General features: G+C 40.3%; 1 pseudogene; it reads left to right on the top strand.

Moving 5' to 3' along the window:
* The first annotated feature begins 3537 nt into the window (after positions 1-3537).
* Positions 3538-12206, top strand: LOC139475219 (IgGFc-binding protein-like; annotated as a pseudogene).
* The last annotated feature ends 1757 nt before the right edge of the window (positions 12207-13963 follow it).

Below are 13963 nucleotides of genomic sequence, written 5' to 3'. Positions count from 1 at the left end.
TATGAGCTGCACCTCCATCTGCTCAAGCTGGCGATGTAGTTTTATTCACTATTAGTTGTGATATTGAAAACAGAAATCTACATATTTTATACAGTATATAAGAGTAAGCTAAATTCTAAGTACATTTCTACTTTCACTTTTGTTGACATAATCGCCCATGGCTAAACTGGTATGGTGGTAAATGTTGTGATTGTACATGTTTAAACGTCTGTCTGCAGTCATATCAAACGTCATTTCCGAGTGGCAGTATATTTATCTGACCAAATCTTCACTTAATTTCTTTGGATCAATGTTTAACTCTCTCGAATAGGAATTTTGAAAGTAAATTGTGTAAATGACAAATCATAAGAATTTCCTCAAAAACCAAAAGTCCATTGTGTCTTGTATCAACATGAATGTAAATCGGATATCATTTTTTTTCCATATACGAGGGACAAAAGGAGAGAGAAAACATTTGTTACATTTGTGTAATCATCACTTGAAACATAAAAACTCAGAGCTCCATGAGTCAAGACGTATCAGGTGCCATGGTGAAGAGAGGCGACGATTTACAACATACAAACAGGCAAGGACATATATGTACGCCCAGGTGAGACCGCAATGTTTACAAGAACATTTTGATGATATCAACACGGCAGCAAAGCAGGTGTTTTTCGTCAACTATATTTACAATAACATAATTGTCCCAATATGGTTTATCAGCAAAGGCAAGTTCCTGGCAACAATATTCCCTGTTTCACATGTTCCACCGCTTCCGTGGTCTCGGGGTAGAGCGTCCGCCTGGAGAGCGGAAATTCCGGAGTTCGATCCCCGGCTGCGTCATACCAAAAGACGTTAAAAGATGGTACTTGTTGTTACCCTGTCTGGCACTCGGCATTAAGAAGCTAAAACAAGGACTGGTAGGCTCGGAGTCAGTATACTGAGTCTAGTCTACTAAGTGTGCTAGTACTATTAATCGGCATCAGTCCGGACCAGTATCTGGGACGCGACGTTAAACCATATTTCGCCTCACCTCACCATGTGTTGACTATTATGCGATTACCTCCCTTACATACTGCATTTGAGAAACACGGTCTGTCTACATTACAAGAGCGCCGTATCCTATTCAGACCGGAACTAGGTCAAATTGCATTCCGCTTGTAATGACACGTCTGTACTGTCTCACTCTTGTTATTGCGGTGAACGTTCTAACCAATGTCAGAGTTTAGATAAAACTAAAACTGAACAACTAACAACATATTGGGAATTTTAAGAACAAGTAGACCAAATGTGACATGTTATATAAACAATTGTTTAAAAGAATAGAAATAGACCACGGAGGCACGGTCGTCGTGGAATAAGTGGATTGTAATCATTATCAATGCATATGCGCTTTCACAGCTTATGACAGACACCTTACATTTTGTGCTATGGCAAAATTGCATGTAGCAAGTCATAGTATACAAACACAGCTATAAATCATAACATGTCCCTTTGGCAAAACATATCAATGTATTTTTCCCTTAAGACACAAATGGATACAACGTTTGTGTCAACAAAATAATAGTTAACAACAGCGACAAAATTCTTTCCATAATTACATTAAGAAATAATCATTTTTGTCACTGATGCCTCTAATTTTGAAAGGTTCGTCAACCATAAAGGTTTTTGAAAGCTTAGCTGAGGCTTTATTTGTTGTAACTCTGATCAAACAACGTTTGAGCAGGAGTCGCATGACGCTCTTTGAAATCTTCTGGAACGAGCATGCTCAATTGTGCAGCAAATGATGTGAAATGTTCACACCAAAGGCTGGAGCTGCTGGAATAGAGGGCTTGACGTAAAGGGAAAGTTGTCTTTTGGAAACGTGAAGCCACCCTCTTGCCATACTGGCTCTATGAATATGTATGGTCTCCTTTATTTCTAGTTCAGGTGGGTGACATCGTGGAAGGGAATTGGCTATTTAAGTGTTATTGAACGATATCAGATCTTCGTTATACCTGAAGCTTAAATTAAACTTCTTGGCCAAATTACTTGTTTTGATTTTTGCTAATCCGAGCATAACTTCCTAATCATTTGCAAAAAAGAAGCTGATCAGAAATAAAGGAAGCACAATTGGTGCCCATGGGTATGCCTACTTTTTGCCTCAATGTCTTAACCCCAAGGTTTACATAGATGTTATGAATGAGGAATTCCATATTTCACATATTGTTTTCTCTGTTAACCTCAGGTGACATTTGTTTTCATTTTTGACAAATTGTCCTGAACCACTGACAGATAGATATGTAGCTTTGTAAGATAAGTTCATCCAGGTCGAAGTTCGGGTGTGGATATATGATGTTATTCTGTGTATGTATTACTATTGGGGCGTTATTTCAAACCAATTGGCACTTCAATAAGCACTTCAAAATAACTAAAATCCTGTCACCCGTACAATGGGATGTAATATAATTTTCAAGAAATGACTTAGTTGAGTGCAATATAAGCAACAGGTTGCGATGAAAATAAATAAACTGATCAGCAAGAGAAACGATATTAAAACATAGAATTCCAAACATAAAAAAATACTCTTTAGAAAGAATACTCTGAAATAACTTAAATTTCCACAATTGAAAGAGATATTATTTTTTAATAACTTAAATTTTCCACAATTGAAAGAGATGATGCGTTTACGTTTTTGAATCAGCAGTGTGTAATACCGCCACGATTTGTCAAACATTCATTCACACGACAATGGCGATTTGAGGGAGGCTGCCCCACTGCTCTAGCAGCGCCTGGCTTAGTTCAGACAACGCACACGTTTTCCTATCATGTCGCACACGTGTTCAATGGGGGGAAAGGTCTGGGATCATTGCTGGCCATGGCAGTCTAATGGCGGTGAGCACTGACGATTCGTGCACGGTGAGCACGGGCGTTGTCATCCTGAAAGACAAAACGTCGACCAACACGCCTTGCAAACCGGGTGTCAGTTGTCGCGATAGTACTGCCCAGTGACGTAACTGATCCAACGCCAAATCTGTCATGAAGTCTCATTGCCTTGACGTTCATTTCGACGTCGCCAGACACGACCACGCCTGTCAAGGAAGGGCAAAGTGAATCGGGACTCAACTGAATACATGACCAGCGGCGATTACCCCGTTTCGACATTTTGTACCCCATTGGTGTCTGTTGGTTATATGAATATTTGTCAGGGGCGGCACACCATGTGGCCGTCGAGCATTTGCATAGATGATCATGAAAGTTTGGAGCAATTTGATACGCCACTTCAGCTCGATGTCGTAGAGCCTGGTTTCGGATCAATCGATCCTGTACTCTTGTCGTCGACCTGAGACACCCTAGAACATTTGTTAGTAGCTGTTCCTTATTTTACTAATCACAGACTGTGAAACATGGAACATGCTGGCCACTGCACGCAGTTTCCAGCATGACAATAGCCCGTAGACGCTCCGCGCGTTGCTTATCTCGTGTTCTTGCAAAGTCAATAAACAATGTCAAGATCACCTTTCCATTATCTTTTATAACCGCATGTTCTCTCCCAACACCTGACAGTCAAAAAGGACAATGGCGTCACCTCCTGCAGCATACGTTCTGTTGTTGGTGTCTCTTGGAAACCTAGTGCAAGTCAGTATGTACCATAATTCTCTCTGAAAATGGCTGTTTATCACATTTAACAACTTTATTTCCACTTTTCATAATCATAAAACGTCTCGGATGACGCACTTGGACCGCTTTACCAACTGAGGCCGTATATTCGTCATGCAAAGTTCATTTCTCCCAATTAGCCAGTGTGCTATGCAACCATACATGTATGTTCCCTCAATTTTCATTTCATTGCACGTACATATTTTAACATGCAATTGCGTACTGACAAAAGCCCCCACATTGGTACAATATATATATAGAACATTTTTAGTATCACATTTGTGTGTCTCCAGGCTACCATAAAAAAAGGGAACTAACTCTCACTATTGCCTGACATTGTTAGTTCTCTGATAATAGTGTCATTAGGATGCAAAGGAAGATGCCAATTTGTAACTATGATATGCTGAAGATAAAATTCGATTTTCTGTATATGTTTGTCTCTTTCTTCCAGTCGTAGTAAGTACAAATGGAGAAGAGTTTGCATTTGCCTTCTTTGCAAATTTTTACAACACACCAGAGCCGGATCCACTGAACGATATCTACATCTCCTCAACATCAGAATCCAAATGTACAATTGATTATAATTATGACGACGTGATAAGAAGACGCGTCGAGGTTACCATTCCACCCTATTCGGTTACAAAGGAAACACTCCCAGGGAGCGCAAAGCTCAATGCACGGAGTGGAATAGAAAATAAAGGAATTTACATTAACTGTAGCAACCCTGTAGCAGTTTACGGGTATAACAGATATACCAATGACCGTGAAGACACCAGTGATTCCTTTACAGCCCTCCCTGTTGCAGCCCTTACCACAGAATACATAATTCCTGGTGTCAACAACAATCCTTTTATGGGAGTGGCATCAACAAGGGACAACACATCGGAAACGATCCACTTAACCTCATCATGTTCAGTACAGTTCAACAACACTTTGTACAAAACAGGAGATATACTTGAGGTTAGTCTGAAGAGGAACGATGTCTTGCAGATAATACATGATTCAACAATGCATACGATATATGACTGTGATTATGGTGGCACTTATATCAAAACTTCTTTTCCCGTATCTGTGTTTTCGGGTTCTGTTTACTACAGTCCCTACGGCATGGTCTCATCACACCTCGTTCTCCAGGTTCCTCCTCTCAGCGCTTACAGCACCACAGCAATAGTCCCCAGGGTCCCTGCACCAGCTACACAGACTGTCGTGCGGCTACTTGCCAGCCAGAATGACACCTCAGTCACCCTTACGTCTATCCGTCAATCTATTGTCAGTGTATATAACGCATCACTTACACGGAGAGAGTTTAAGGATTTCAACATCACACTAATGGACACAGATTTGTTTATTAAAAGTAATAAATCCATAATGGTTGTTCAGAACAGTAACTTTCAGCTCCAAGGCGGGATGACGTTGTTCTCACCAGGACCTGATTTGTACCTGACAGAGTACACCTTTCAAACTATGGACATATTAGGACAACACTCACTTTACTCATTTTGCACCGTTGTTTGTGAAACACGCTTCATTGACAGTATATGTTAATGGAAGCACCTCCTCGGATATAACTTGGAATAACATCACATCACTGCAATATTCAGTTGGAATTCTGGTTCTAAAGTCCTCAACACCCTTGAAGAGTAAACATCCTTTTTACCTCAGAGTACATGGAAACCCTGGATATGCTGCATATGGTTTCACCGGTGGATACAAGCTTCTTACACACGGTCAATACGAATTATGTGTTTCATTTTTGTATATGAAAACACAATATGTATTGTTTGGTGGCATTTTACTGTGAATGCTTTCGTTTATTCCGTAAAAGACATAAATTATATTTGCACCCATAGACACCAGCCCTTCAATAGACGACGGTCCTCTAATTGACTATATTAGATGACTGATGGTAAGTCTTGTCATGCTGTGTTAATGTGTATGGGGACTAACAAAGAATGAAACATCTCAATTGTTCTGTTCATTTCAAACCTCCCTCGATTGGGAAGGAAATTAATCAGACATTTAACCACAACTTATGAAAATAACTGAAAATCACCAACATTGCCTGGCAAAATTTTATTTGGAAATTTTGTTGTTTGGTTTAATGTTAATGCTAGTACTTCAGGAAACCAATATGAAACATATCACAGTGAAAACATACTAATTCCTGAAGGACCTGTTGCAATAATACCATCAGGATAACGAACCGTTGTTATTGGTTAATGCCATTTGTGTAGAGCTAGGTGTTCCTAACATAATTCCCTGGAGCGTTAGTCTTCAAGGTATTCAGCGTCAGAATTGTTGAAGTTTTAGTGTTACTTCCTCCAGAGTGAGTGAGTGAGTATGGTTTTACGCCGCTTTGAGCAATATTCCAGCAATATCACGGCGGGGACACCAGAAATGGGCTTCACACATTGTACCCATGTCAGGAATCGAACCCGAGCCTTCGGCGTGACGAGCGAACGCTTTAACCACTAGGCTACCCGACCGCCACTCCTCCAGAGTGAGCCTCCTGGCATATACTTACCTCAGTGGACTATATCCATCAGCAGTGTATAGATGCATGTATTACGGGCTGTCATAATGTTGGGGGACAAACAAATACCCTCATAATTACATGCTTGGGGGAGGACAAACAAATACCCTCATAATTACATGCTTGGGGGAGGACAAACAAATACCCTCATAATTACATGCTTGGGGGAGGACAAACAAATGCCCTCATAATTACATGCTTGGGGGAGGTTATAGGTTTTTATTTCGTCAACTTATTGTCATAAACAGAGAGCAAAGTATTGCACCTCCAATGTCTGACAGAGGGCTGGTTTGCATCCGTTGACCTGAATGAACTGTCAGCCACCCCCAGTGACATCTCACACATCTACATGGCCACAGACAGGTGTACGGGGACGCTCCGAGGAAATATCCTTGTATTCAATGTATCTTATGACAGCTGTCACACCGAAAGAAAGGTATGTCAATTCACTTCAAATTTGTGATCATTGCAAAAGGGGAGCGAGCCAGCCAGGGGATAACATTCACGTTGTTTTGTTGAAGAGAAGCCTGAACAAGTCGAGCAATATGAGGCCGGACGTTGTCATGTTGAAAGGTAATGCCTTGGCCATGACGACGCACTAACGGTAGAACAACAGGACCGATGATCTGGTCGCGGTAGCGCTGTCCATTGAGATTTCCCTCTACCACTATCAAACGGGTCCTCTGTCTTGAATCCGTCCATCGATGTGGCTGAGGTGAAAACGAGACTCGTCAGTGAATAGAACTTGTCCCCACCGCATGGCCGTCCAGCGTAGACCCTGTCTGTACCATTTTAGACGTGCTTCACGGTGGTTTCCTGTCAAAATGGGACGTCTGGCGGGTCTTCTGGCGACAATCCCTGCATATCTGAGGCGACGACGTACGGTTTGTGACGATATTGGTCGAAGACCAGTGATGCTTCCTGCAGTCACTGTTGCTGGCTGGAATCGATTTCGTAGGTGTGTTGTTCGAATCCAGTTGTCTTGTCGATTATTGGTTACGCGTGGCCTGCCACTCCGAGGATGGTCTCTGACTGCTTTCGTCTGTTGCCAACGTTGCCATAAACACCAAATGGTGTTTCTGTGGACGTTAAATTGTCTTGCAGCATCACGTTGACTCAAGCATACCAATGGCTCGCAGACGCTCATTTTCGGACAGGCGTGGCATTTCGTAATGTTGAATAATTGCGTAATGTTGTTGTTTTTCTGAGTGGTTGTTGTCAGCACGATGCTAAACGATGCATATGGAATCCTGTTAACGCACATGTTTTTATACCCATTCTTGCGTAGTGAAATGCATAGGGCTTGCATAAAAGTCAACTTTTGCGTGGAATGCATGCTTTTCTGTAGCAGTTGCGTTTTTGTGACTTGATTCCATACATGTACTACAATATTGAAAACCAAACTTTACTGGTTTGAAAAATACACTAAATTATTGGTGTCAGAGGAACTTTTGTTGTTGAGTATATATCTTGTTCGATCTCTTTCTGCATTAAAGATAAGCACTGAAATGTCATCTTACATTTAAAATAGTGTCAGACATATATATTGAACAATACATTTGTGTTCGTCATTTATCGTTGATAACTGTTATTAAACTCAATTGTGTAAGGGCTCTCCCAATGGTGTCATTTATACATGTTTATTTCAGATGTCCAGTTGACAGTTCAACTCAAGTATTGATGTCCAGGCACCACGTGACAAGATTCAGGTTTGATATGTTTGATCTGCCCACTGAGGACGACGGCCTCTACGTCACATGTGACGTCACGTTTTATGTTCAGATGAACTTCTCACCACACTGTCAACAAGGATGTCACACTGACCCCCAAATTGGAATCATTGGCTCTAACACGTTGACATGCGAGGCCCTTATATAACCAACAGTTAGATATCAGAAGTTGACGTCCCACACGATACATTCAGTTTCAAGAGTGTGCCGTAGGTTTACGATTGATATTATCAGCAATGTCCCACGGCCAGTGACGTCTCACACATGTACACGGCCACTGGATGAACATTTATATATTCATATAGGAACCTAATAAGTATTCATGAATACTCGTTGTCGGTACATGATCTGGCAGAGGCAAATGATAATCATTACGCTTTCATTGTGATCTAATAGCCTGGAAACAATCCAGAGCAATAATTCAAAGATATTATATCATTTTATAAATTATTCAGTTGATAGTTACAAGTGTAATGGTAAAGTAACTGTCGATTAAACTCCGCTAAGTCATTCAAACATTTGGAGAGCTCTAATGCAGATAATATTTTCAAATGATGAGCTCAAAACCCATTAGTTTGTGCACCTTTTGGAAAGTTATTGTGTGAGTAGGGGGTGTGAGTAGAGCAGCAAATAGTGACCCTTTTCTTGAAAACCTGGTGTTATCACTGACTTTAAGGGATCTTTTCATATGCATTTCACCACACTTTTGCTTTTTCGTTGCTGTTTGCGCAGATAATCGGGACTGATTATTCTCTGGCGTTGGCGTTTTACATATTCACTGCAGCATAATTGATCGCTTTGAGTTTAATGTAAGTGATGTGGTGGCTTTTATAAAAAAAATCTATGGTATGATATTGTTTTGAATACTTATTTGATATTTAATACGTTTTGAAGATTGCCGATATCATCCTAAATAATTGGCTTGCTGTAATGATACAATCAATGACGTGAACAGTAAAGTTGTTATTATTTTCATAATGATCTGACAATTCATATGTATATTTCGATGGTATGTTTCAATAACGATACGTTATTCACTGCAGCTCTGGCATCCAGCTGATTGTTCTGGTGATGGTAAAGATTATTCTCTGGTTTTGAAGTTGTTTATTCACTACAGCTGCAGCATCCAGCTGATTGTTCTGGTGACGGTAGAGATTATTCTCTGGTTTTGAAGTTGTTTATTCACTACAGCTGCAGCATCCAGCTGATTGTTCTGGTGACGGTAGAGATTATTCTCTGGTTTTGAAGTTGTTTATTCACTACAGCTGCAGCATCCAGCTGATTGTTCTGGTGACGGTAGAGATTATTCTCTGGTTTTGAAGTTGTTTATTCACTACAGCTTCAGCATCCAGCTGATTGTTCTGGTGACGGTAGAGATTATTCTCTGGTTTTGAAGTTGTTTATTCACTACAGCTGCAGCATCCAGCTGATTGTTCTGGTGACGATAGAGATTATTCTCTGGTTTTGAAGTTGTTTATTCACTACAGCTGCAGCATCCAGCTGATTGTTCTGGTGACGATAGAGATTATTCCCTGGTTTTGACTTTGTATATTTACTACAGTTTCAGCATCTAGCTGATTATTCTGGTGACGATAGAGATTATTCTCTGGTTTTGACGCTGTATATTCAATACAGCCGCATCAGCATAATTGATTGTTTGGTGGTGGTACATTGATTGCGTGGGTTAGATGTAAGTGGTGTGATGGATTTCATAAAAAAACTTTTTTTCGATTCTCATTGTCATGTCTATTCTTTACTTTGAACAAATCGTAATACTACACTAAAGCATGTGGCATTGTGCTTCCCAGGACTTTGAAATCCGCAGCTTTTCGTCCTCTAAAGGATCCGTTTATTGCAGACAGATGTTTGATTTGTACATGGGATGGAGCATGAATACTACATTACAATTGCATTTTGTAGTGTTTAGCTGGAAATGTTGGTATTCTATTAGATATATATTTCCATGAATATGGAGTGTTTCGGTCTGTCAAGACCAGAACATTGAGATAATGAATAAAACATTTGCACGAATAACACATTTCGTTTTCAGACTACTTTTGTCACATTCATGTAACAAAGAGTTACAACGAAACATAATGGTCATACAAATGTACTGATAATTTGAAATTGATTATTATGACAAAATTAACTTTATGGCCTGGACCCTGATCAATTTTTTGAATGTGTACACAACAAACCATTGTCAAGACAAACAATTCTTGATGTCTTTTAGGGCGAAACAAACAACTGCTGTTCAGCTCCAATTGGGTATGAGCATAACCAGACATTGTACAATGAACGTATTCATGTACAAACAAACACAATGATTGGTATTCGAAATTCGAATTTGTTATAAGCCTTATATACAATAAAATTAAGCCTATGTGGTTCCATCCATTAGTCAAATCGTCAACCACAAAGAAAGGAATGTCGTAACACGCTAAGTATACTAAACACTGAAAGTCCCAGATTCAACAGACAAACTTCACACAATTGTAAAAATCTAGTATGCTGACATGCGCCGTGCCTTCTACGGCCAAGTCAACTACCAACTGACAGTTTGTAACAGGTTTTTTTACTTAGTACATACTTTCTGCAAGTACGTATAATTGAGGACTTGGGCTCACCTCGCACTTTCGAGGCCCGTAGAGTTGGCTCCTTTCTCGGGGGCACGGGTGGCCCAGTCGTGAAAGACGCCGCGATTTGCTGTGCAGAGTTGCGTCCCTTGGGCACGCCTGTAACCTATGATTGTGGGTTCGAATCCCGGTTCGCCCCAATTATGTGTCTAGGTTTGTCAGCACCATACCCGTGCTCGTGGGTTTCACCGAAGTGGTAAACGTCTGAGACCTGCATCACTTCGATCTTTCCTCCCACATTAAGCTGACACGCCGTGATATAACTGGGATACTGTTAAAAGCGGCGTTAAACCCAACTCACTCACTCACTCACTCACTCACTCACTCACTCACTCACTCACTCACTCATTCCTTTCTCGAACCACCGATAACGCATTTCTCCCTAACTTCTCTAAACCCAGATAAGAATCCAGTGTTACTTTAAAACTCTGGATCGCTGTCTCCAATAGACAAACAGTACCCGATGTCAGAGATAAGAATCTGGTTTGTTATACTCTATTGTACCCTTGGTAGAAATGCGAATGGCCGTGAAGCACATGTGGTACTTACTCATGATCAAGCTTATCATCGTGGTCATCTACAGCATTCATCATTAGGAAACATTAAATTGTGTCAGAACGGTATCTTATCACATCGACGTAAGTCATGCCAGAAGCATATTACAGGCCAGAACAGCTGTCGTTAAACACAGACGTACCGGAAAATTGGTGAACGTTTGAACATGGAAGCAGCACATAGATAAAAGTGATAGTGGTTCCTTCTATTAAACATTGCCGGACCAGAAACGATAGAGTAGACGGGACCATTTGAGTATACTGAGGGTCAGTCGCAAGAGGCTTCTGATGTTATAAAACAGAAACTAGAAGATTTGTGCATTGCGCAAAACGCTTCAACAAAACGTCACAACAAACGTGGGAAGGTGTTAGGTATTTCACTCAGAGTTGGAAGCTAAAGGAGAACTGTGTTAACTTTGTGCTTTGAAAGAGTAGTGGTAATGTGGTCTCCACCCACACGAAATGATGGACGACGGAGTTCGGGATGAAACTTTATTCAAGCAGCCATCAGCACAGTTGTACTTAAAGAAGACCCTTAAAACAAAACAAAAGTATAATTGCATGCTAAATCAGACTTTGATCACGTGATCATGTATATAATATCATTACACGATAATTTAGAGCAAATTCACGCCACATTCATCCCAATTGAATTGTCTATTATGGCGTTTTCCTTCTGTGTTAATAAAATCATTTCATTGTGCCAAATCTGTACGTATACATTGTGTATAAACAGGAAATTGATTGAACATAATATATTCGTCTCTTATTATTTTGGCTACCAACCTGAATCACCATCACTGTCATTGACTTCATTGGACAAGAGAATGTTTGAATGCATGCCAATGGTCTCTGTTACACTGAGATATTTGTTTCAGGTGTCCAGTGGACTCTTCAACTCAAGTATTGATGTCCAGGGACCACGCGACAAGGTTCAAGTTTGACATGTTGGATCTGCCCACTGAGGACGACGGCCTCTACGTCAATTGTGACGTCACGTTCTGTGTTCAGATGGACTTCTCACCACACTGTCAACAAGGATGTCACACTGACCCCCAAATTGGAATTATTGGCTGAAAATTTAAATGTTCAGATAGCAATCTATAAGCATCATGTCCACTGGTTATCATTAAATGATCCAACAGATATAAATGAAACATCATGACGCTTTGACTATAATCTAATACCCTGTACAGTAACAAAATCAATATATTTATCATTCCTGAGATGATACTGTTTTGTTGAGTACTTAGTTGCTATTCAACAAGATCTAAAGATTCACGATGTTATCATATGTATTTGGCAAGCTGTAAATAGCACCCAAATCTTCGACAACAGAGAGAGGAATTTCATCACACAGACAACGCAATGTTTTGACCTAATGCTCATGCAAACTTTGGCATGCATAACGTTTTACATTTTAAGAAATGAAAAATCAAGTATAATGTTACTATTTCTGATTGTCCCTCCAACACATGTGTGACCAACATATATCCAACTGTTAGATATCATTGGTAAACTATCACGCGATACGCAGTGATTCTGAATTCCGGTGGCCAGTAAATAATCGAGTGTCAATATACAACGTCCCACGCCCTCGGGTATGGCGACGCGCAACTAACCCAGTCACTATAACCCGACCGTGATACATTGCTCTCCCAAGTAGCTGGCGTGTGTTGATTTTACTTATACAGTGAGAACCATTACATGTAATGCTGATGACACTGATGAAAGATAACACTCTGGTGCTTGTTTGCCAATTATGCCATTTTGAAAGTGTGGACGTTGGGAATCCTAGTTCATACAAGATACAAAACCCTTTCCATATTCAGAAGAAATATACGCTGACAGCAAAGTCGATGTTACGATTCCGGCTGTACCATTAGCTTATGTTTATAAATCACTATCAAATAGTGAGGTGTTCGCGTATCCTGCCCAACCGGTAGCACCCCGTCACAAACACCAAGAAACCCCACAAGAAAGGACTTCATTGGATCGGAAGGTCTTGCTCCGTGATTTTGTTTGATTGTGTGTCAGCGTTCCGCGACTGCATGGGTTATGGCTCACTAGTTTGCCCGGTCTAAACGATTCTTCACAGGTCGCCGTGAGATAGCTCGAATACCACTGACTGTTAGAAAATGTTTATACAATACTAACGTTACTTCTAACTTACCACACATATAAGTTGGTTTCATATGAATAAACGCTTCACGGATATGAGTTAATAATATGATATGCCTAGACATCACAGGCTCACAGACAGAAAAAAACATGTCACGGTACAAGTGTTATACCTCAAGGCATAGTCATTAAATAAATAACGTACCCCTACAGAGTTTCACGATATATAGCGTACTGTTTACCAGTTATGCTCAGGAAACGCCACGCCACGGATACAGAAATTTAGCTTCCTTTATATTGTCAGCGTGTTGACGATCACCGCGAATAGGTTGTTTGTTTGTTGTTTAACGCCGCACTTAGTAATTTTCAAGATATATCACGACAATCTGTACATAATCGAGTCTGGACCAGACAATCCAGTGATTGATATCATGAACATCTATCCAGGCAATTAGGAAACGATGACATGCATCAACCAAGTCATGCGATCCCGAATAGTCGGGCCCCGTATACGACAAGCATAGTACACTTTTACGACAAGCATTGATTGTTGAAGACCTATTCTACCCCGGATCTTCACGTCTTCATCTGGAATAGATTAACTTTTAATTATGTAATAGGGGAGGGGAGGTAATGCGTTTCAAATAGACTTCCTGGACTTTGTTTGAACATTCATAATTGAGAGTTCTTGTCATAAAACATTATAGGTTTTAATTAGGTTGTATGTTGTGTTGTGTCGTGGTTTCTTGATTTACTTTTCTTAATCATTTC

This window comes from Haliotis cracherodii, unplaced genomic scaffold (genome assembly GCF_022045235.1).
Source record: "Haliotis cracherodii isolate W230 unplaced genomic scaffold, xgHalCrac1.p SCAF_3, whole genome shotgun sequence".
NCBI classification, from domain to species: domain Eukaryota; kingdom Metazoa; phylum Mollusca; class Gastropoda; order Lepetellida; family Haliotidae; genus Haliotis; species Haliotis cracherodii.
Note: the sequence above shows the minus strand (reverse complement) of the source record. Positions and strands in the feature narration are given on the sequence as shown.